This window comes from Tupaia chinensis, unplaced genomic scaffold (genome assembly GCF_000334495.1).
Source record: "Tupaia chinensis unplaced genomic scaffold, TupChi_1.0 Scaffold000366_1, whole genome shotgun sequence".
Lineage (NCBI taxonomy): Eukaryota > Metazoa > Chordata > Mammalia > Scandentia > Tupaiidae > Tupaia > Tupaia belangeri.
In genome coordinates this window covers 3332256-3355035 of record NW_006159863.1, presented here as the reverse complement: position 1 = coordinate 3355035, position 22780 = coordinate 3332256, and the positions used below count along the sequence as shown (strand labels likewise).

At 39.4% G+C, this 22780-nt stretch overlaps 1 long non-coding RNA gene across 1 annotated transcript; it reads left to right on the top strand.

The window, feature by feature from the left end:
- Positions 1–5864: 5864 nt before the first annotated feature.
- Positions 5865–17395, top strand: LOC102490200 (uncharacterized). Its single transcript, XR_001370721.1, has 3 exons — positions 5865–6139; positions 7172–7319; positions 17023–17395. It is a non-coding gene; the product is annotated as an uncharacterized LOC102490200 (long non-coding RNA).
- Positions 17396–22780: the final 5385 nt, after the last annotated feature.

The following is a 22780-nucleotide window of genomic DNA, read 5'->3' as shown; positions in this document are numbered from 1 at the left end:
GAAACACAGGGTTGCATGGTTCTCGAAGTCTCACCATGTGCTGTCATGGAACTTCAGCTATTAAAGAAGTTGTGAAGAATGTCAAAGTGTTTTCAGGTGTTCATCCTGGACTGGTACTTCATTCTCTATTTCTGAGGAGGTGAGAGGGGGCAAATCACTTTATTGGTTAATTTTGCAAGAAATGTTTGTTCTCCAACTAATGGTTTGATTCCTCCGTTCAGTGTCTTGCCTCCCATTGCATCTGCTCTATACTCCAAACAAGACACCCTCTGGAGGATCAGTCTATCTGAAATATAAAACCAAATTGTGTGTTAATCTCTGAATACATCACATATAAACATTTGAGTCACTTTTTTTGTTTTTTGTTTTTTGTTTTTTAGTTTTTAGGGTAATTTTGTGGTCTGATTCAAAATGTAAGCCATGTCAAAGTTTGTGAAATTTACTTTGGAGAATCTTGGGAAGCATCTAAAAGGGAGGGATCGCTGTCCTCCTAAGCACCTGAAATTGAGTTCATTTGAGAGGTCCCTATGACTTCTGATCAGCACACTGTGATGTCCATGAAAAGAGAAAAAAAAAAAAAGTTTACAATGAATGGCAAATTAGACATGTCAAGGCAGGTGCTCTAGATGGGCTTGCCGGGTATAGATCGGCTTCTTGCAGGGGCCACTATATTTTATGAGGCTAGAGCTTGCTTTATTCAACTGTTAGTGAGATTACAGTTCTCCTAGCTGTTGGGGTAATCTCCCAACTGTTGGAGGTGATGTGAGGACATCTACTGTCAATTTCCCCAACAGAGCAGAATCCGTTTTATATCTCCCTTCTTTGCATCGAGCTGTTCACTAATGAGTAAGTCTTACTAGCCTATTGCTCCATACCCCAAACAGTGTTAAACATCAACTCTAAAAGGTAACCTACAACATATTAAAATGTTAGGGCTAAAAAGCACTTTAGACACCACATAGTCAGAGCCTCTTACTTTAATAGCAAAGAAACTGAGGCCCAGAGGGGTGAAATAACTTGCTTAAGCTCATGTAATTAGTAGTAAACTGAAATAGGACAGAGGTTTCTTGAGCTCTAGTTGAATGCTCTACCCATTGTTCCAAATATCATGCCATCTTTTTGAGACTCCTGTAGTGCAATAACAATAATAATAATAATAATAAAAGATTCTGGCCCATTTGGTCAGAAAATAAGGAGGTCTTGACTTATGGTACAAACTGAGAAGTTAAAAAATTATTTCTCATCAGGGCATTACTCAAAATTCAGTGATTAGCAAAATTCACTCTTCTCTCCCTCCCACCTCTATAAGGAGTATATTCCCTCACACCATTGCTGGGCTTAGCCATGTGACCTGTCTGGCCAATGAAATATGCACAGACATAGAAATAGCACATGTGAGTGGAGGTGTGCCGCTGTGCTTTGGGTTCCTGTGCTCCGTCTCTTCACCATGAGAAGAGTACACTCTAGTTTCCTCTCTCATTTATCCTGAAGTAAAAGCCAAAATTAAAAGACAAACAATCCTGAATTAAGCCTGGAGCCATGCTGCCAAAGAGCTGACCTACAGATCCAAGGGCACAGATAGAGGGCTGCTGTCGAAAACCGTAGAGATTTGGGGAATTATTTCTTATACAGCATTATCACAGAGAATATATTCAAGTAGAACTGGCCTTCGATATTATTATCTTGCCCTCGCTTTTCACAGTGCAGTGCATGAGTTTAGATAGTCACTTCATTTTTTCAATAAAAAAATTGCATCCCAGTGAAATTAAATGCTCTTATAAGGTCATACTGGGAAACACAAAGGCACAGCCTAAGTTAAAATCCTTCCTGACTTTCAGAACTCAGTTTCCTCTGGTATTTACGTATGAGAATCTCATTACCTTTGAGACAGTGGTAAAAAAGCAACCCAAGGCAATTTGGTTTTGCTTATCTAGTCTCTATTAATCATCTACTCATTTTCTACCGACCTATTATCTGTCTATCAATCTCTCATCTATTTATTTCTATTTCTCTATCTCTATCTATCTATCTATCTTTCTATATTTAATCTATCCATTCTTTCAACTATTCACCCAACGGTGTATTTGTTTGAACTAGAAAAGATCGTCTGAAAGTCCCATTGTGTTTACTGTTATGGGGTTGACATTTTAGTGACTAAAAAATTCATCTGAGTTGATAATGTTTAGGTTGGTCTGTCTGCATCTGATTATGCTTGTTTCCAGATCCAAGCAGTTGTTAATGAAACAGTTGCTGTTTTGTCGACAGAACATTAATTACTTGATCTTAGGACTCAGTAATTGCACAAGCCCCCTCTGTATACATTACTAATTACATTAGCAATTATATGGCATTTTAAAGACAAAGAAATGACTGAAGCAATTGCGGTGTCACAGGTAACCTGCTGTTAAATTTCAATCACATTCCTAATGTTTCCATGATGTGCTGAAAGTAGTTATAGCAGATCTTGCGATGCTGACTTGAAGAAATGGCCTCAGACTTCCTACCTGTGAAATCACAGCCCAGGGTTTAACCTAACATCTAGACAGAGACAATGTGGGTAAAGTCTCCTTACCTCTCCAAGCTTCATTTCTTTCCTATTAAAAAAAAAAAAAAAGGCTGATAAAGATTGGACAAGAAAAATGAATTAATTTATTCAACAAATATTTATTGAATACCACCACTTCAGATGTGAGGGATATAAACCTAATCCATGACTTCTTTTTAGGTTGTTTTTCCTACAGGGCATGTGAAAAACAGGATGGGGGAAGGTGAGAAATTAGGGAGTATACACAACACCACAACCCCTTCTTCTCCATTCTCCTCTTGGGATTTTGGGCATACACACACATACACACACACAAACACACACACACACACACACATACATACACCTGGTGTGATTTTTCAAGCCACCAGGTCCAGGACTCAAACTGCGAAGTTTTCCGTGTGAGATCCAGCTGCCTTAATCTCCATGCCTCCTGCTGGCCCTAGTCCATGACTTCTTGAAGTGTATACTCTTTTGGATAAAATAGACGTTAGCAATAAGAAATCGAATCAATGTTTACAATAGTCAGAATAATGCCTATTAGCTGCTGTAACACACAACCCCATAAGTCTCACAGACTTACTACAATAAAATTGTATCTTGCCCATAACCTGAATACATCTTTCCAAGTGGTCACTTGAGGATCCAGGCCCTTCCATGGTGTTGCCACATCATTCTAAACTCTTTAGTTCCCACTTAGGTGGACAGAAGAGCCCGTACAAGATATTATGGGAGATTTTACGAACCAGGGTTGAAAGAGCATACATCATTTTTCCTACATTCCATTGGTCAAATCTGGTCACAGAGCTCCTTCCTCACTGCAAGAAAAGCTGGGAAGTATAGAGGAAAAGGAAGAAACGAGTACTTCTCCAGAGTCTGTCACTGCTTAATTACACATGGCGACTAGTGCTAGCATGGAGAGGCAGGTAGAATTAGGATGCTGGGAAAGTCATGACATATGTTTTTTTTTCTATGAAAAAATGTGTCATGATGGGACCAGCAGGTGGTGTGGTGGTTAAGGTGCTGGACACTCCCACATGGCCAACTATGATTTGAGTCCTGGACCTGGTGGCTTACTTTCTCACTTTCCCTTTCTCTGTGTGTCTCTCTCTGGTCAGATTACAATAAATGTATGAGTAAATAAAATTAAATAGATAATTCTTTTAAAAAATGTGTCATGACTTTCCCAACAACTCAATACAATGGCAGCATGAAACAGGAACATGCACTGGTTTGATAGTCAATTCTCATTCCCCTCCTTTAGTTAAGTACGCCCCCATTTCTATAGGAGATGACTCTCATTCATTGTGCATAGTTTTTGTGGGGTTTTCACTCCAGGTTTCTCACTGCTTTACCCTACTCCATCAGATGTGAACACATGGTCTTAGCTAGGCCATCTGGTTTCTCCCTTTGGATGGCAGTCTTAACTAGAGTGACACAAAGACAAGAAAAGATGGCGTCCGATTCAGTCATGAAAGTACTATAGCAGACTATCAGTTCCTGTCACTTGGATCCCTAGATAACAGATTATTTATCAGCTTTCCCTTTGAATTTCTTCATGACCTCAATCTGTTCCAATTAATTCTCTTTCTTCCTAGGGTAACCAGTTGCTTTCTGTTTTTACAGCCAGAGAACCCCTCTGAATACAAAGGTATCATTTAAATTATGAGGCTTAGAGGTTGCCTCTGTGAGGAAGTGCTATTTTTGCTGATAAATGAAGTATACATTAAAGTTAGCCAGCCCAAGAATGGAGAAAGCAGAGGAAATTGCATGGGCAAAGGCCCTGAGGCAGGAAAAACTTGTGGAGGTTGAGAATCGTAAAGCGTGCTAGCTGGAGTTAGTGGAATGAAAGAGAGAGAATGACCTAAGTGGGGCTGGAGAAGAGGGAAAGTAACAGGCTTCCATACACTGTAAGAAATAGTAAGAATTTTAGATTTTATCTCAAGTATAATGGGAAGACAATGGAAGTTTTGAGAAGGAAAGAGATATGATCCAATTTGTACTTAAAAAAAAATTAGTCAGAGGGCACATGTGTTCTCCAGAGAGAGACAGAGAGACAGTGAAAGAGGGAAAGGAGGAAGTACCCCTCATGGGAAATGGTCATGCTACAATCCCTTTTCCTACATCTCTCCTTCCTTTTAAGCTTTTCGGCATGCATGAACATATGCTTGGTGTGTTTCTCAAGTCACTAGGTCAGCCATGTGAGATCCAGCTGTCTTAACCACCAGACCAGAGAGCTGGCCCTCCAATTTATATTTTTAAAAACTGCTTAAGCTAATCTGTGGGAAATAGATAGGAAGGGGTGAGAATAGAAACAGAAAGATAACTCAGGAGTCTTTGGAGCAGTTGGGAGGGAGGACAGTAGTTGTTTTGGGGATTGGCCAAGAAAATGAAGACAGGAAGACAGGCTCCAGATATATATTGGGATAAAACTGACATGCCTTTGTGACGAGTAATTTTGTAGAGACAGGGGAAAGGAACATTCAGGGTGACTTCAAGCTTCTAGTGGTTATATTTACAGAGATTTAAAAAAAAAAAAAAACTTACAGGAGAAATAGGTGGTGGTGAAAGAAAGAATCAATCTTTCCAGAGTATTCACTTTGAATCTCCTTGGAAATTTTCAGCAATGACGTTAAATATCAACATATCAATCTGGTGTTCAGAAATGGAGTCACACAAAGCCAGTCATGGTGGCACAATGGGAGTGCACTGCTTTATGATCCTGGAAGCCATATGGTAGACTCTTCAGTTGATATACATGTGTTAGGTACATGTCTATGATCCTGGCTGGCTGGGAAGGTGGAGGGAGAATCATGGTAGGAGATCCTGTTGAGGGTGCTTATCTCTGTCTCTCTCTACCCTCATCTCATTCTCTCTCTTTTTTTTTTTTTTTTTTTTTTTTTTTTTGGAAATAAGTAAATACAAGAGATTTAAAAAAAAAAAAAAACTTACAGGAGAAATAGGTGGTGGTGAAAGAAAGAATCAATCTTTCCAGAGTATTCACTTTGAATCTCCTTGGAAATTTTCAGCAATGACGTTAAATATCAACATATCAATCTGGTGTTCAGAAATGGAGTCACACAAAGCCAGTCATGGTGGCACAATGGGAGTGCACTGCTTTATGATCCTGGAAGCCATATGGTAGACTCTTCAGTTGATATACATGTGTTAGGTACATGTCTATGATCCTGGCTGGCTGGGAAGGTGGAGGGAGAATCATGGTAGGAGATCCTGTTGAGGGTGCTTATCTCTGTCTCTCTCTACCCTCATCTCATTCTCTCTCTTTTTTTTTTTTTTTCTCTTTTTGTCTTAGGAAATAAGTAAATACATAAGCTTAAAAAAAGAAGAAAGAAATATAGTCTCAGTTAGAGATATCAATTTACATACTTGGAGTGTATGGTGTTGGAAGCCATGGAAAAGAGGAGACAAAATAGCTCTCAAGTCCTTCCAGCTGTGAAGGACTCCTGAATATCTTAAGCCTGGTGAACAGACATCAGAATCCCATGATCTGCCCACAGGCCTCATCAGGTCTGGACTATGCTGCGTTCCTCCCTGTCCTACACAACTGTGATATGATTACAACGGCTCCCTCAGGTACCTACGTTCGGTTAAAGTCTTGCTCTCAACTGATTTTCTCTTGCTGTTCTATTCTCTGGCCTTAAAGTTTTCTGAATAAAGCAGCCCCTCTCCTGCCTCTCAAACCCGAAGCCGGTAGCGTCCCTGAGATGCAGCCCTGGCTCCCTCCCATGCCTGTGGCTCTTACTAGACCTAGTCCGTGGTTACTTCCACTTCCCTCGCTGACCCAGTCTGGCCTTGGAGAAGCTCCCTTGGTTTGGTTTCAACCTTCAAGAAGAAGCGCAAGTCCTCTGCATACCTTCATGGTGTCCTGGCCACTGGTCTGATTTCAGCTTTCTAAAGTCAGGGAACAAGGTACAGTGAGAACAGGGCAACATTGCTGGTCCTTGGGAAACCAGTCTGCTGACCTGAAACTGGAGAAGTTCCCCAGACAGCATGAGAGGGTGAGACGTCCCACTGACCTCTCACCTCCCTGTAGCCCTGGGTCATCTTCCTCTGTTTGCTTAGGACATGTATGTGAGAAAAATAGGACTTGCCTGGGCTGGGGAGTAGCTTATAAGAGAATTTGAACTTTATCGGTCCTGACACTTCTGCCTTGGTATGTGCGACTGTTGTTACACATATGGATTGGATCAAATGAGATAATTTATGCGAAAGCACTTTGAAATTTGTAGAGGGCTATCCAATGTATTGCTTGTTGTTATTACTACTATTACGCAGGAAAGGCTTTTTGCTTTTTAACATCACCCAAGTATTTGATTAAAATTAGGTGGCAAATGGGCAAATCTATAAAGCGCTTTCTTGTGTAGCGTGTCACCTACGCCTCTGGAGATCATATGGTCTACATTTTCTGGAATGGCCCAGATTCCTTGTAATTTTATTCTTTACAACAAAAGTTATTTGTTAAATGCTTAACTGGGTGTAATTTAATTAGTAAAACTTTTCTCAAAAATCAATTCATGATTTAGAATAGAAACCCTTGCCAGGCCACAGAGATGTTATTTTTGGAGAGGTGTACCCTCCATATTAATTATTTTCATTCTGTTGCAGGGGACCTACTCTGAGAACTCATAGAATCCCTTTTCTGCTGGGTGTCCCAGCAGAGAAGGGAAATGACAGAGCAACTGATTCGTCCCATTTTATGGATGAGTAGACTAAACTGGGAGCACCGAGGAGCACCAAGGCATCGTGTGGACAGGTCACAACTAATTTCACTTTTCACAAACTTTCTGAGGTTCCTTCATAAGCAATCGATTATGAGAAATGTGCCAAGATAATTCTTGGGGAAAAAAATAATCTTTTCAGTGAAGGGGCTGGAATAATGGATATTTTTATAAAGAAACAAAACAAAACTTCAGCTTTATTTCAAGCCAAACACAAATGCACACACACACACAAAATTCTAGAAATGGACCATAACTTAAACATTAAAAGTTTTACAAGAAAAAAAAATCAACAATTGAGTACACAGATTTCTTAGCACTGTTCATAAATTTTGAAAAGATTAGGGCTGGCAGGTGGTAGGTGGTTAAAGGAGCTGGACTCCCACATGGCCAAGAACGGTTCAAGTCCTAGACCTGGTTTCAAGTCCCAAACCTAGCAACTTGCTTTCTTACTTTCCCTCTCTCTCTGTCCCTCTCTGCTCAGATTAAAATAAATAAAGTTAAATAAAATAATTCTTTACAAAATTTTTAAAAGATTGATAATTCAAAATTTACCAAAGTTATTAACATCACCTTTTCAAAAGACACTTAAATTGGCTAATTATTGGCAATAAATAAATAAATAAATAAATGACCCTAGACCTAAACCTCACAACTTTTACAGAATTGAGCTCAAAATAGGTCACTGAGAGTCAGCCCATGGCCTGGTGGCTAAGATGATTGATCCCACATGGTCAACTACATGGTTTGAGTCCTAGACCAGCCAGCTTGAAAAACATGCCAGGCCCATGTGCATATTTGCCCAAAATCCTGAAAGGAGGGAGAGATGAGGAAGAAGAGATTGCAGTGTGACCATTCTCTATGGTGGGTGCTTTCTCACTTTCCATCTGTCTCTCTCTGGTGGGCACATATGCAAATGTGTGCATTGCACATATGCATATGGCAAATTAAAAAAAAAAAGAATCGCTGACTTAAGAGTAAAACATAAAATTATTAAACTTTTAGGAGAAAATCTTCAGGCTCTAAGGTTAGGTGAAAAGTTCTTAGATTTGAAACCAAAGCATAATCCATAAAAGAAAAATGAAAATTTCTATTTTACTGAAATGTACAATGTTGCTCTGCAAAGGACTTTGTTAAAAGGATAAAAAGGCCAAGTTAAAAGCTGGGAGAAAATATTTGCAAACTACATATCCAACAAAGGACTGCTATTGGGATGTTAGAAAAGTCCTGATGCATTTTTGCGTAGAAAAACAGACAAATGCGTCATGACTTTTCTGACAACCTAATATTTAGAATACATCAACAACTCTTAAAATTTAAAAGCAAAGATATGAAGACATTTTCCTGAACATGATATTTAGATAGCAAATAAGTACACAAAAAGAACCTCACCATAATTAGAAAAATACATTATTAGTACCACAATTAAAAAATGCATTATCACTACATACCTATCACACTGAGTAGAGTAGAAAATACTGACAAGACCAAATGCTGGCTGGGGGCCAGCAGATGGCATTGGTGGTTAAAGGCACTGGACTCCCACATGGCTGACTACAGTTCAAGTCCTGACCCTGGCAGCTCGTTTTCTCCCTTTTTATGGAACAGAGACATTGTATGTCTCCACGTAACATATACTGACTGTCTACACTGTATAGTAGAGACTGAAATACTGGAGGTCATAAAAGCACTGAAAATTGTTGTGGACACTGGGGACAAATTGGAAGGAGAGTGGGAGGGGGAAGAGTGCGGGAAGGGAAATTTGGGAAAAAATGGAGAAGTTAGACATTTGTGGGACACAGATATGGTTTGTTGCCTGCTGATGATGTCATGTATAATATTCTCAACTCGCCTGCTGTGTGGCATGTATCATATTGGGTAAAATCTCTTTACAAACTAAATGATGTATAACAATTGAATGTATAAGTAATAATAAATTAAAAGAAAAAAAAAGACCAAATGCTGGCAAGGATGTGGAGGAATGTATCACTCATACACTGCTAGTGGGAATATAAAATAGTACAAAAACATTGCAAAACAGCTTAGCAATTTCTTGTAATATGAAGCATACGATTGTCATATAATCCAACAGTTACACTCTTGGGCATTTATCCTAGAGAAATAAAAACATGTATTCACAAAAGCCTGTATGTGAATGTTCATAGCAGCCTTATTCATAATAGCTAGAAACTGGAAGCAGCCCATGGCTGTCAATGAGTGAATGATTAAACAAATTGATACATGGACTATCACTCAGCATTAAAAATTAACCATTGATATATGCAACAACTTGAATAAATTTCAAGGGAATTATGCTGAATGGAAAAAAGTTAAAAAGATGAAAAACTATATAATTCCATGTATATAACATTATTTTTTTTTTTTTAGAGAGAGACTTTTGCTATAAGTTGTATGAGCTTGCCAGAGAGACAGAAAGGGAATCACACCCCTTGGGGGAAATAGCCAGGCTGCCTTCCCTTCTCCTCCATTCTCCTGTTGGGATTTTGGGCACACAAGCACATGCCCCTGGCGTGAGTTTCAAGTTGCTGGGTCCAGGATTTGAACTGCATTGACTATGTGGAAGTCCAGCAATGTAACCATTATGCCATCTGCTGGTCCCTGTGTCTAACATTCTTAAAATGATAAACTTATAGAGCTAGAGAACAGATTAATGGTTGCTGGGACTTGGGGGACAGAATGTTGGAGAAGAGAGGTAAATAGAAGGTGTGGTTGTAAAAGAGCAGCTCAAGGGATCCTTGTGTTCTGTATCTTGCCTATGGTAGTGGTTACACCAACCTTTTCATATGAGAAAATTGCATAGAACTAAATATACATACAATGAAGTATATGTAATTCAGGGAAAGTTGAAAAAGATGAGTGGATTGTTATATGTCGATTTCCTCATTGTGATATTATATAGTTTTACAAGGTGTTAGCATTGGGGAAACTTGGCAAAGGGTGAAAGAAATTTCTTTATATTATTTCTTCTAACTGCGTGGAAATCTATAATTATCTCAAAATAAAAATTTAAGAATTGAAAATTTAAAATCTATTAAATATTGAGAAACATTTAATAGATTTTAATAAACTTAAACATATTTACTATATGATTCAGCCATTTTTTACCCAAGAGAAATAAAAATTTAAGTCTATAAAAAAGCATTTATATAAATGTCCATAGCAGCTTTATTCATAACAGACTTAACTTTGAAAAAAAAATAAATGAAAATAAAACAACACAAATTTCCATTAACAGGTGAATGGATAAGTAAATTCCAGGCATATGATGGAATACTACAATACTTCTCAATAAACATGATGAACTACTGATACAACATGGATTAATCTCAGAATCATTATGCCTAATGAAAAAAAAATATACCAAAGAGTACATACTAAATAATTTAATTTATATGACATTCTAGAAGGGGCAAGTTAATTATAGAGGTAGAAAACAGATCAACAGTTGCTTGCAAGTGAAGGCGGGGTATTGACTGCAAGGGGTATGTTCATAGGTGATAGAGCATCCTGCATCTTGATTTAGTGGTGTAGAGTCACCCAAATGCTGTACATCTTATATAGATGTTAAAGACAGGAAGGGCTCATTTTCCTAGTTAAAAAAAAGTGTTATAGACAAATACCTTGTGCTTTTGCCAATAGATACTCTTCTTTAATTTTTATTTTATTATAAAAGTTTCTGTTCTTGGGGACCAGCAGGTGGTGTGGTGCTGGACACTTCCACATGGCTGACCATGGTTTGAGTCCCAGACCTGGTAGCTTGCTTTCTCACTTTCCCTCTCTTTCTCTGTCTTTCTGTCTCTCTCTGGTCAAATTAAAATAAATGAATGAATAAATAAAATAATTTTTTAAAGTGTATTTTTGTTTTGTTTTGGTTTTGTTTTTGTTTTTGCTATAGAGTGTGTGTGTTCACCAGAGAGGGAGAGGGCAAGAAAGTGAAAAATCATCCCCCAGGGGATGTCCACATCGCAGTCCCTTCTCCTCCAGTCTCTTTTCTGGGTTTTGGGCACACACACACAAGCACATGCACCTGACTTGATTTTCAAGCTGCCAGAGAGACAGAAAGGGAATCACACCCCTTGGGGGAAATAGCCATGCTGCCTTCCCTTCTCCTCCATTCTCCTGTTGGGATTTTGGGCACACAAGCACATGCCCCTGGCGTGAGTTTCAAGTTGCTGGGTCCAGGATTTGAACTGCATTGACTATGTGGAAGTCCAGCAATGTAACCATTATGCCATCTGCTGGTCCCTGTGTCTAACATTCTTAAAATGATAAACTTATAGAGCTAGAGAACAGATTAATGGTTGCTGGGACTTGGGGGACAGAATGTTGGAGAAGAGAGGTAAATAGAAGGTGTGGTTGTAAAAGAGCAGCTCAAGGGATCCTTGTGTTCTGTATCTTGCCTATGGTAGTGGTTACACCAACCTTTTCATATGAGAAAATTGCATGGAACTAAATATACATACAATGAAGTATATGTAATTCAGGGAAAGTTGAAAAAGATGAGTGGATTGTTATATGTCGATTTCCTCATTGTGATATTATATAGTTTTACAAGGTGTTAGCATTGGGGAAACTTGGCAAAGGGTGAAAGAAATTTCTTTATATTATTTCTTCTAACTGCGTGGAAATCTATAATTATCTCAAAATAAAAATTTAAGAATTGAAAATTTAAAATCTATTAAATATTGAGAAACATTTAATAGATTTTAATAAACTTAAACATATTTACTATATGATTCAGCCATTTTTTACCCAAGAGAAATAAAAATTTAAGTCTATAAAAAAGCATTTATATAAATGTCCATAGCAGCTTTATTCATAACAGACTTAACTTTGAAAAAAAAATAAATGAAAATAAAACAACACAAATTTCCATTAACAGGTGAATGGATAAGTAAATTCCAGGCATATGATGGAATACTACAATACTTCTCAATAAACATGATGAACTACTGATACAACATGGATTAATCTCAGAATCATTATGCCTAATGAAAAAAAAATATACCAAAGAGTACATACTAAATAATTTAATTTATATGACATTCTAGAAGGGGCAAGTTAATTATAGAGGTAGAAAACAGATCAACAGTTGCTTGCAAGTGAAGGCGGGGTATTGACTGCAAGGGGTATGTTCATAGGTGATAGAACATCCTACATCTTGATTTAGTGGTGTAGAGTCACCAAAATCAATCTAACTGTATACCTTAAATGGATGTGTGCTATTACAGGTCATAACTAAGCAACTGGTTTTAAAAGTTAAAAACATAAAAGGTTTTAAAGAGCTCATAGATTTGGTAAAATATAGTCTCTAAACTTTATATAGAAAAATCTTGAGATGCTTTTTTAGACTGCAAAGTCAAAGGATAACGAAAGACAATGAGAAAAGGCCTGAGAGGTGTGAAGTATAGATGATTATGGAATCAAATCATTACTACCCTTAAGAACAGAACAGAAGAAAATGAAGCAACAACTTAAACTATAATCATAGTATAATAAATATGTATAGACAGATAGACCTACAGATTATATAATTAACAAAAAAAGATGACTCCTTAATTTTGGAGAAAAGCAAAGGGTGCACAGAGGCAAAGACGGGATATGAAAAAGACAGCGGAACCATGCAAAACAGAAAATGGTACAATATGAGATTATCATTTATAACATTAGGCTTTTATGGATTAATCTTCTTAGTAAAAAACATTTTGGACTTTCAAAGTAAGGGCAATTTATAGAGGTTTGATTTTACTAACATTTTGAACTGGAACAACCCAGGGAATATAGACCAAGGGAAAGCAGAAGAAAATCTGTCCCATTCCTAGATGTTAGAAAAAGAACCAATTCAAATTCCTCAAGCTTCGATGAATTTAGGCTGAATATAACCAGAATGGGACCACACTGAAGGAAGATAAGAGCATACCTACACTGCCCAAGAAAGCTTTCCAAGTAATAGAAGAGATGGTGGACTCTGAATTTTCTTCACTTCTTATGAGTAATGACCGGATGGGAATGTAAGGGCAGACTACAGAGTAGACGGATAATATTCCCAGGAACATCTCTTTAGATTTCCAGTAACATCTCTTTAGGCTGGCTCCAGGATGCAGTGGCAATGTGCTGCTCAAGGGAAGCCAAATCTCACATGGCAACCAAGGTCTAAATCCGTATCCTAGCTGACCTAGAAACATGCCAGGCACAAGCATGAGTCTCAGTATCCAATAGGCTGGAGGACTGGAGGAGGGAATCACAGAAGGACCAGACCCTGTGGAGGGTACTCTTTGCTCTCTCTCTCTTGCACACACATGCACTCTATCATGAATAAAGGGAAAAAACACTGTAAATAAGTCTCTTTAGTCACTGCTCATCAGTGATATTATTCAGTGACGATTATCCTACAAAATCTAGAAATAGCCAGGTAGGAGGCCAGCGCTGGCAGTAAAGTGAGTTTATTCTAATAACAGCAGGCTGGGCTGGCCCTGTAGAGCAGTGTTGAAGTGCTATGTCCAGGAAGCCAGATGCCACGTGGCTAATCTTGGTTTGAGTCCTGGCCCTGGCCCATGCTAGGTACATGTGTGTTCATGCCCCAAATCCTGACGGGATGAAGAAGTAGAGGAAAAATAAATGCAGGGCAATGGTGCATGCCCAAAATTCCTGAGAGGAGAATGGAGGAAAAGGATGGCAGCGTGACTGTCTCTTGTGGAGGGGCAAGGTGCTTTCTCACTTCCTTTCTGTTTGGCAAACACACACACCCTCTGACAAAATTAAAAACAGACAAAAACAAACAAGTGGGTTAGGTTCAAATCTGTAATCCGAGGAATAGTAAATAACGTTACATCATTTTATTTCCAGTAAGTCAAAGGTAAATACGCATACATTTTTTTTAAAAAAAAGTCACCACCATTCCATCCCCCGAAGAAAAGTAGCAAGAAAAAAGAAGAATAAAAGCAAACTTTGAATCATTAAAAGAGAATTAGTAATAAATACAAGAAGTGGTTCTTCTGAAAAAGAAAAATAACAAAAAGCGAATGACTAAAAATCTAACCAAAAAAATTATACTAAATTAAACCACAAGAAAAAAATAATAGATGGGGCGAGCAGGTGGCATGGATCCTACATAGCCCACGGAGAGGTTCAAGTCCCGGACTTGATGGCTTGAGAAACACACCAGGGACATGTGCATATGTGTCGGAGAGGAGAATGGAGGAGCAGGGATTGCAGCAGGGTCATCACTCCTGAAGGGTGATTTCTCATTTTCCCTCTCTCTCTCTCTTTCTTTCTCTGTATCTCTCTCTCCAGTGAGTGTATAACAAAACTATAATAAGTAAAAATAAAAAAAAATAGAAACTGCATGTATTTTTTTTTCCAGAGAGATCTCTACTATAAAGCAGATGGACTCACCAGAGAGACAAAGAGAGAGAGAGAGAAAGAAAATGAGAAATCACCCCCCAAGAAGGATGGCCACGCTGCAATTCTTTCTCCTCTGTCTCCTCTCTGGACTTTGGGCATGGACACACTAGCACCCAGCATGAGTATAAGCTGACAGGTCTGGGACTCGAACCACAGTTGACTACATGGGAGTCCAACAACTTACTCATTATGCCATCTGCTAGTCCCAAGAAACTGCATATAATTTTATACTAGTCAATTTGAAATTCTCAATGCAATAGTCATTTATGTAGGAAAGTTTAATGTAATAATATTGACAAAAGAAATATAAATTCTTAGTTCATCAATAATAAAGCAGAAAAGGCTGTCAGAATTACCTCCAAAAAGGCTTCAAGCCCAGACATTTTTATGAGCAAGTTTAAAATTTTTTTCAAGAAAAATAATTCTCTACTGTTCTATAAACTAGAAAAGAAAAACCCCACAAAATTATTCCAATTTAACTTACAATTTTAAGTCTCTCAAGAACACAAGCCAAAAATTTAAACCCATCTTTTGACTTGACCAGCAAATAAAATCTAGCAGCTTATTTAAATGAAAAAAATACAGCATACTCAGGATTTTTTGCCAAAATGATTCAATGATAGAAAGCCTATTGATATAATTTATATCAAATTAAACTATTTTGGCCTAAAATAACCATTGTACTCCCACACTTTGATTCCTATGGATAAACCAAAATCATACACGTTAGGCTGTTTTTCTGAGCTGGTTGCTAAGTTACAGCCAATCACAGCAGCTAGGCTTCCGTCAATCACAGGCATCCTGCTTTTTAACCGTGTTGATGCGGAAACTTCAGAATGTAACCAATCATTTCTCTACCTCACTCCCTCGCTTATGTTTGGTGTACGATACTTTCCTGTTCTGCCGACTTAAAAGGCCAAGTTAACCACGAGGCTGGCTGGAGTTGTCTGTAAGTTCAGAGCTAACTGCCCAATTTAAATCATCTTAAGATTTACTCTATTGGGGACCAGCAGTTAGTGTAATGGCTATGTCGCTGGACTCCCATGTAGGCGACCGTGGTTCACGTCCCGGACCCGGTGGCTTAAAACTCACGCCGGGCGCGTGTGCGTGCGTGCCCAAGAGGAGAACGGAGGAGAAGGGATTGCGGCATGGCCATCCCCCCTGGGGGGTGATTTCTCGCTTTCTGTCTTTTTCTGTCTGTCTGGCGAGTGCACGCGCCCTATAGCAAAAACCTCTCAAAAAAAAAAAAAGAAAGGTAAAAAGTTAAAAAAAAAAAGATTTACTCTATTAAAACTCTTAGATTGGCTGATTATTTTTTCACATTCACCATCTATATAAATTAGAGGAGAATGAATCACATAATTATCATTTAGATGCCAAACTTGATCATTTTCCATATCCTTCCTGATTTGTAATAATTTTTAAAGAATTATTTTATTTTATTATATTTTTCAAAATTTGCTATAGGACATGTGTGCTCACCAGAGAGAGAGAGAGAGAGAGAGAGAATGAGAAAGCAGGATGCCAGGTCTGGGACTCATACCATAGTCGACCACATGGGAGTCCAGCACCTTAACCACCATACTACCTGCCGGCCCCTGTAATAATTTTGTAAAACAAGACACCTCTTAGCAACAAATAATAGAAGACTTCCTTAACCAGATAAAGAATATTCAGGTCACATAGTGGCTAATATCATAATTAACAGGGAAAAACAGATATTAAAGTTAGACCTAGCCATGAGAATTTGCCATCATCACTGCTTTTTAATAGTTTCCTGGCTCTCTCAGTTAATCAACAAAAAGTAATATGAAATATAAATATTGAAAAAGAGAGAATTTGTTATATGCCTCAGGGGTGATGAGGATAACATTCTTGACGAGTGTGGGTTGTCAGAAACGAAATTCTCCTTGTTTTCTGCATTTTGCCTGTCTCATTTCTCCTCTGAGACAATGACCACAGACTTCCATGGACTTTGAATAAGGACAAGAAGAGAGAAAGGAAAAAGTGAATTGCTCAAAAATATCATTTTATGTATCTTATGTATATATCATTTTTATAAAATATACCAAATATTATATATAATGCACACACATACATGTCTTAATATATACAGAAAAGAAACCCAGAGAATATATATTAAAATGGTAATAGTCTTTATTTCTCAATGGAAAAACTAAAATCAATTTTATTTTTTAGGACTTCTATTTCCAAATTTTATACAGTGAATGTATACTACTTGTCTTGTAGAAAAATACACCCTATTTTTCTTTGAAAAATGTTGAAAGTATATTTACTTATTTCTTCTATTAGAAAGAGAGAGACAAGCACCTCTGATAAGATCTTCATGCCTCAATCCACGCCCAGTCTCAGCTGGCCTGGATCATGGACACATCCCCACGTGCCCGGCTTGCTCAGGAAGGCCTCAGAATGCAAACCGAGGACCTTTCCCATATGGATCCAGTTGTGTGACTACCGTGCCATCACCTGGCCTCCATGTAACTTCTCGGAAGTCAAAGGCAAATACATGGAAGATAGGCATTCAAATGATAGTGGAGATGGCTGGTGGGGAGTTGAGAAAAAGAATCCAAGGGGATGTTCATGCAGCTGTATTACAAGAGCGATGGCTGTGGAAACAGAAGATCTAAATCTCACCTCTGCTTGTGTCACTTACGGATATGTTAACTCCAGGCAAGTCCCTTAACGCTCTCCATATCCTTTTGGAAAGGCTCTATTTTTCATTCTTCATGTTCCTACATGAAAGCCTTCCCTGAAGAAATAAACACCTAAAAACCTTTATAAAGAATTATTTTCTTTTATTTACCACTATTGTTATTTTTCAATTTGCTACAAGGCATATGTGCTCACAAGAGAGAGAGCGAGAGAGAGAGGAAAAGTGAGAAAGCAAGCTTCCAGGTCCAGGACTTGAACTGCAGTCTGCCGTATGAGAGTCCAGCACCTTAACCACCACCATGCTTCCTGCTGGCCTGAGAAATAGACTTTCACCTTGTGTCACACTGTGGCTTATGGCTTAATCATGCACTGCAAGTTGCCTAGGACAGCTAATGTTTTTGACCCATAGTATGTATTAATCTCTTCCCGTTTTATTCTCAAAACTCTCTGAATTTAAATGATAAATTAACATGGGCTCCTCATTCTTGGAAGCTTTGTTATTCTTGTGCTGATTTAAACAAAAGTGGACTTTAGCAAACCTTGGCTGTCAGACTTGAGTAAGCAGGCTGCTGGGATCCTAGTTAAGCCCACTCTCAGGGTGGCTGCCACAGCCTCACCTGGAACGACCCAGGCTCAGCGTGGCATTGTGATTCTTTAGGCACTGGTGGGCAGAACTGCAAGCTGCACTTGCAGCCTTCACTGTGGATCTTGGCAAAGACTGCAGGCCAAGAGTTTAAATAGCGTCGTCAATGCATGATGTGCAAAGCACAGAGGAGCCTTGTGCCAGCCGTCGGTCAGTAGGGCTGGATCAGATGTTCCACTTCATGTTGCTTCTGATCTCACCTGGAGCTGAGAGAGAACTGTGGAGAGATGGAAAATTTGGATGGTTTCTCATGGACTGTTCGCACGTTTAAGTGTTCACCTCAGTTTGCCCCTCGATTTGTTAAATACATAAGCACTAACTAAGATTTTAGATTTCAGAACCCAATTGTGGCTTAACCCACAGATTTTTCTTCTTCCTCCAAGTATTGCTGGGCCTCTGGCACTACTTAATACTGGGTTCTGAGGAAACAATTTTGCTTGGATAACTCCTCTGGTAGCTAGGGACTTCTTGTGGTTCTAACTGTTGTAGAATATGAGGCTGATACTATAATCATCTTACATGTTCTGTTAACTCTTTGAACTCTGAAAAACAGGGCTCGTGAGAGGCCATGAAGGAGTCACATTCATTCCCATGGAAGACAGCCCAGGCTGCAGCTGCTAAGAGCACCGGATCAAGAGCTGCTGGTTGAGACTGAGCAGAACTGGATGCTGGGAAATGGAAGTTTGGACATTCATTTCTTTACCTATCAAGTCACTGGAAAAATTAAAATGTGAATCTGATTTTAATTTCTTTGGACTTTTAATCCAAATATTAAGGAAATTTACCTTTGAACTTTAATTCTTTGGGACTTCAACTTCTTTGGACTTTCCCTTAGAAGAGGATTTAATTTTTGGACTTCAATGTCGAACTTGGAATTTCCAGATGGAAGGGAGTTTATGTTCAAATTTGGTCCACTCTGTTGCTGGAATTATATTACTGAGTATCTACATTGTTATTTAAGCACATGGCAGAACCTCTGTAAAACATTTTATTAGATAACATGGCAGAACATTTTAAGGGAAAGAAAAACAGACTAGAAGTGCACTTGTTTTAGTTAAGGTAATGTCTTCTCTAGACTATGCAGAATCTTCTGAGTGCAAGTTCTAAACTGTCCACCTTCAAGCCCAGGATTTTCCAAAGGAATTTTGGCCAGTATCAAGGGCCTGGCCTCATAAGGGTGGAAGTATCACTGTCATGAGAGAAAATTCCACAGGAAAAATGGCCACAACCTTGGGTGACCATGTTCTTAATGGTTAAATCCAGTGGGTTAGGAGACCAAAGACCCCAGTAGGCTGTCTTTAGATTTTATTTTTACTTTTGTTTTTGTTAGTTTTTAGGTTTTTGTCATACAGCAGTTGCGCTCGCCAGAGAGTAGAGAGACAGAGATATTGAGAGAGAGAAAGTGAGAAATCACCTCTCAGGGTGGATGGCCACACTGCAATTTCTTCTTCTGCCTCCCCTTGGGATTTTGGTCATGTACACACACACGGCCAGCATGATTTTCAGCCACTGGGTCCAGGACTTGGACTGTGGTCAGCCATGTGGGAGTCCAGCACCTTAACCACCACGCCATCTGCTCTTCCCCCCACCCCCAGTGGGTTGTTTTAAAATAAATCAATTCTCCTCTCCACATGTGTCCTTGGGTAACACAACTAGTTTTTTTGGCCCCCAACTCTCTTAACACCATCAGAAGGGTGGATGCATCTCTTTTGGGTGGAGCTCATCTACGGGAAGGCCATAAAAATAAGGGATTTGTTCTTTTCTCGCTTCTCCTGGATTCCTAGTAAGTACATCTGCTGTGGCTCCAAATCTGTACTCAGCTGGGCTGCCCCAGGGTCTACAGTAGCATATTCTGTGTATGCCTGTGGGGAGTGGGTTCGAACACGATATTATTGCATACCTCAGCCATGCTCCCCAATACATTTCATCATGAATAAAACTGACATTTTCCTCATCACTTGCCTGGTTCCTGTTCTATTCTCCAGTAGATCCTAAACTTGTGCGAAAACAAGGGGGTTATTTATTTACTCAGTAGTGCTCCCAATAACCCTCACTTTAATGACTGGATAATAAGCCACCTTCCCTACCATGCAAAGTTATAGTTGAAAGCGAAATAGATAAGAGAGGTGGAAATATTTTGGAAATTGCTAATCATTTTGTAGTTTGGTCAATTATCATTGTCACTTGTATCCTGAGACAACCATCCCCTACTTTGCAAATCAGAATTTAAAAGGGCACAGCTCACGGTAGTGTATTAGTGTGAATTGCTACCACTCGTTGACTTCCTGTTCTGTTCTGGGAGGTCCAGATAATTTCTCACTCTGATCATTTCTTGCTTTATGGACATCACAAATTCCCTCAGAATGTTCAGAAGAATATAAAGTTCCCGGGACAATATCCCAGTGGGTGCCCACAGAAGACCCTGAATGTCATTGTTACATAAGCATTTTCCATGAATCCAGAAATGGAATCACCTTTGTTATTGGCATTGCCTTATGCAAGATTTGCGGGCAGAGGGCTGCTCTCCTCTGCATTCTTTTTCAAGGCTAGCCTAGGCATAGGGCTACCCACTTCCTCTCTTCTAAGTTGATATCTTTGTGTATCAACTTCCCATTAGCTATTCTGTCGACACCCTCGTGTAGCCCCAGCTGCCCGGTGAACCCTATCCCCCAAGCAGAGATAATGAGACAGTGCTACTTATATAACCTGGTCTGATTAGAGTCTTGGATCTTTGCACCTCAACAGCTGTGTGTTGTCACCAATGGAAATTTTTAACTCGTCTGCCAATTCCCTGGTTGCCCAAATAAGTGGCTGAAAGAGTGGCTGCTGTTTCATCGTTTATTAGAACGGAATTTAGGTTCTGATAAGCCCTAATGCTGAAAATTAGCTCCGAGGAAACTGCTGCTGCAGTTCTTGGTCTCTGGCTGATAGGAACAAGTAGAATGTATTCAGGTGGGTTTTTTGATCCTATAGCCAGTTCAGCACACAAATTACTTCAGAGCTATTTTTAAAAAATGTAATAGGACCAATACTTAGGAGAGCCAGAGGCAGTGTGAGGAGGATCAGAAAGCATCTATTACGGGCTCGACATTCGCTCTCCCACAAAGCCTCAAATGATATTGAAAAAGTTCTTGCTGGTCTTCCCAGTGGCTTAGCCACGTTGCTGGAATCCTCTGGGTGCTTGCAAGAGTTGCCATGGATGGAGAAGTCATTTCAGCCTGTGAATTCATGTTGGAATTCACCTCTTGATATTGATAAAGTCATGGATGTTGTTGGCTTTTCAGAGTGTGGGTTGCATTGAGAGAGCACCCCAGGACTATAGGTGGGTGATCTGTTCATTTAAAACTCTGGCACCTGAACCTTCTTTTAGAGGTCTCCAAAGAATGGGGGTACATTCAAGTGTTTCACACTCACTTCAGACCAAAAAGAAAACCAAAAAAGAAAGAAAGAAAGAAAGAAAATTATTCTTCAAATACATTCTAGAACTTTCTTTCTTGTTCTGATATCATGGAACCTAAACCCCCTTTTCATAACCACTCCCCTCTGATTCCTTTATGCACAATTCTTGGCAGCTGTAATTCATCCCACTCTCTTGGCCTTTTTTTCAGACTAAAATGATCAAAGACCAACTGGGTTACATTATGTTCCCAGCTGAGAAGCTGAGAGACCGAGAGAGAAGGAGGCCTCTGAGTGAAGGTGTAAGATACAGTTCCTGCCTCCTTGGAACTTACCATTTAATGAACAAATACTTTCATTTTTTTTTTTCCTTCATCAGGAAAAGTTTCCTTTTTTCTCTCCCAAGCTGTTGTTCATTTTGGACATTTCCTTCCCCAGCCTTTCCAAGTTCTCTCAATTCTGTCTTCATTTCCAAGGCCCAGCTTAAATCTAGTCCAGGAAAACAAAAATCTTATTTTAAAAGATTTTTAAATAATAAGAAAAACCTCTTGCTTATATTACAATTCAAGTGGAAAATCAGGGGAATTAGAAGCAGGGTAAGATTCTGGCTCTGTCATCCCCAGGGTCTTAGACTTTTGGCGACATCCCTAACCCGTCTCACCCTCAGCGAAGTTAGTTGTTAAATGAATACAGGGACAGTTGATCACAGGCTTGGTAGAAGCTTGAGAGACGGAGTATGGAAAGCTCCCTGTGCTGATTTCTTTAAGTCAAACCATTTAAATACCCAAACCCTATCATCTTTTTATGAATGAAATAAATAAGCCCAGGATTCTCAAAAACGGCAGCAGCACATAGCTCCTCCTCTGTGGTACCTTTCCTAGATAGGGCCAACCTGCCCTACCAGTTCCCATGACTTTCCTACCCCATGGGCCACCTCACGGCTATGTGTTTAGAAACCTACCTCCTCCATGTGCACTGAGGCCCTCAGGCAATGCTGAGTGTCCACTCCTCCGGTTGTCTCCAGCCCATCTGTGTTGGCCTTGCAACTGGCAAAGCACGTTCATGTGAACTGAGACATCATCTCATTTCATCCTTGCTACAATCCCATGAACTAGTTACTTGGGCCCATTTTACAGGTAATACAATGTGCTCAGAAAAACCAAGTAATTGGGACCAGCTGTTAGCATAATGGCTATGTCACTGGACTCCCACGTAGTCGACCGCAGTTTGAGTCCCAGACCTGCGTGGCTTAAACTCACGGAGGGGCGCCTGTTCGTGCGTGCCCAAGATCCCAAGAGGAGAATGGAGGAAAAGGGATTGCGGCGTGGCCATCCCTCGGGGGGGGGGGGGGGATTGTTC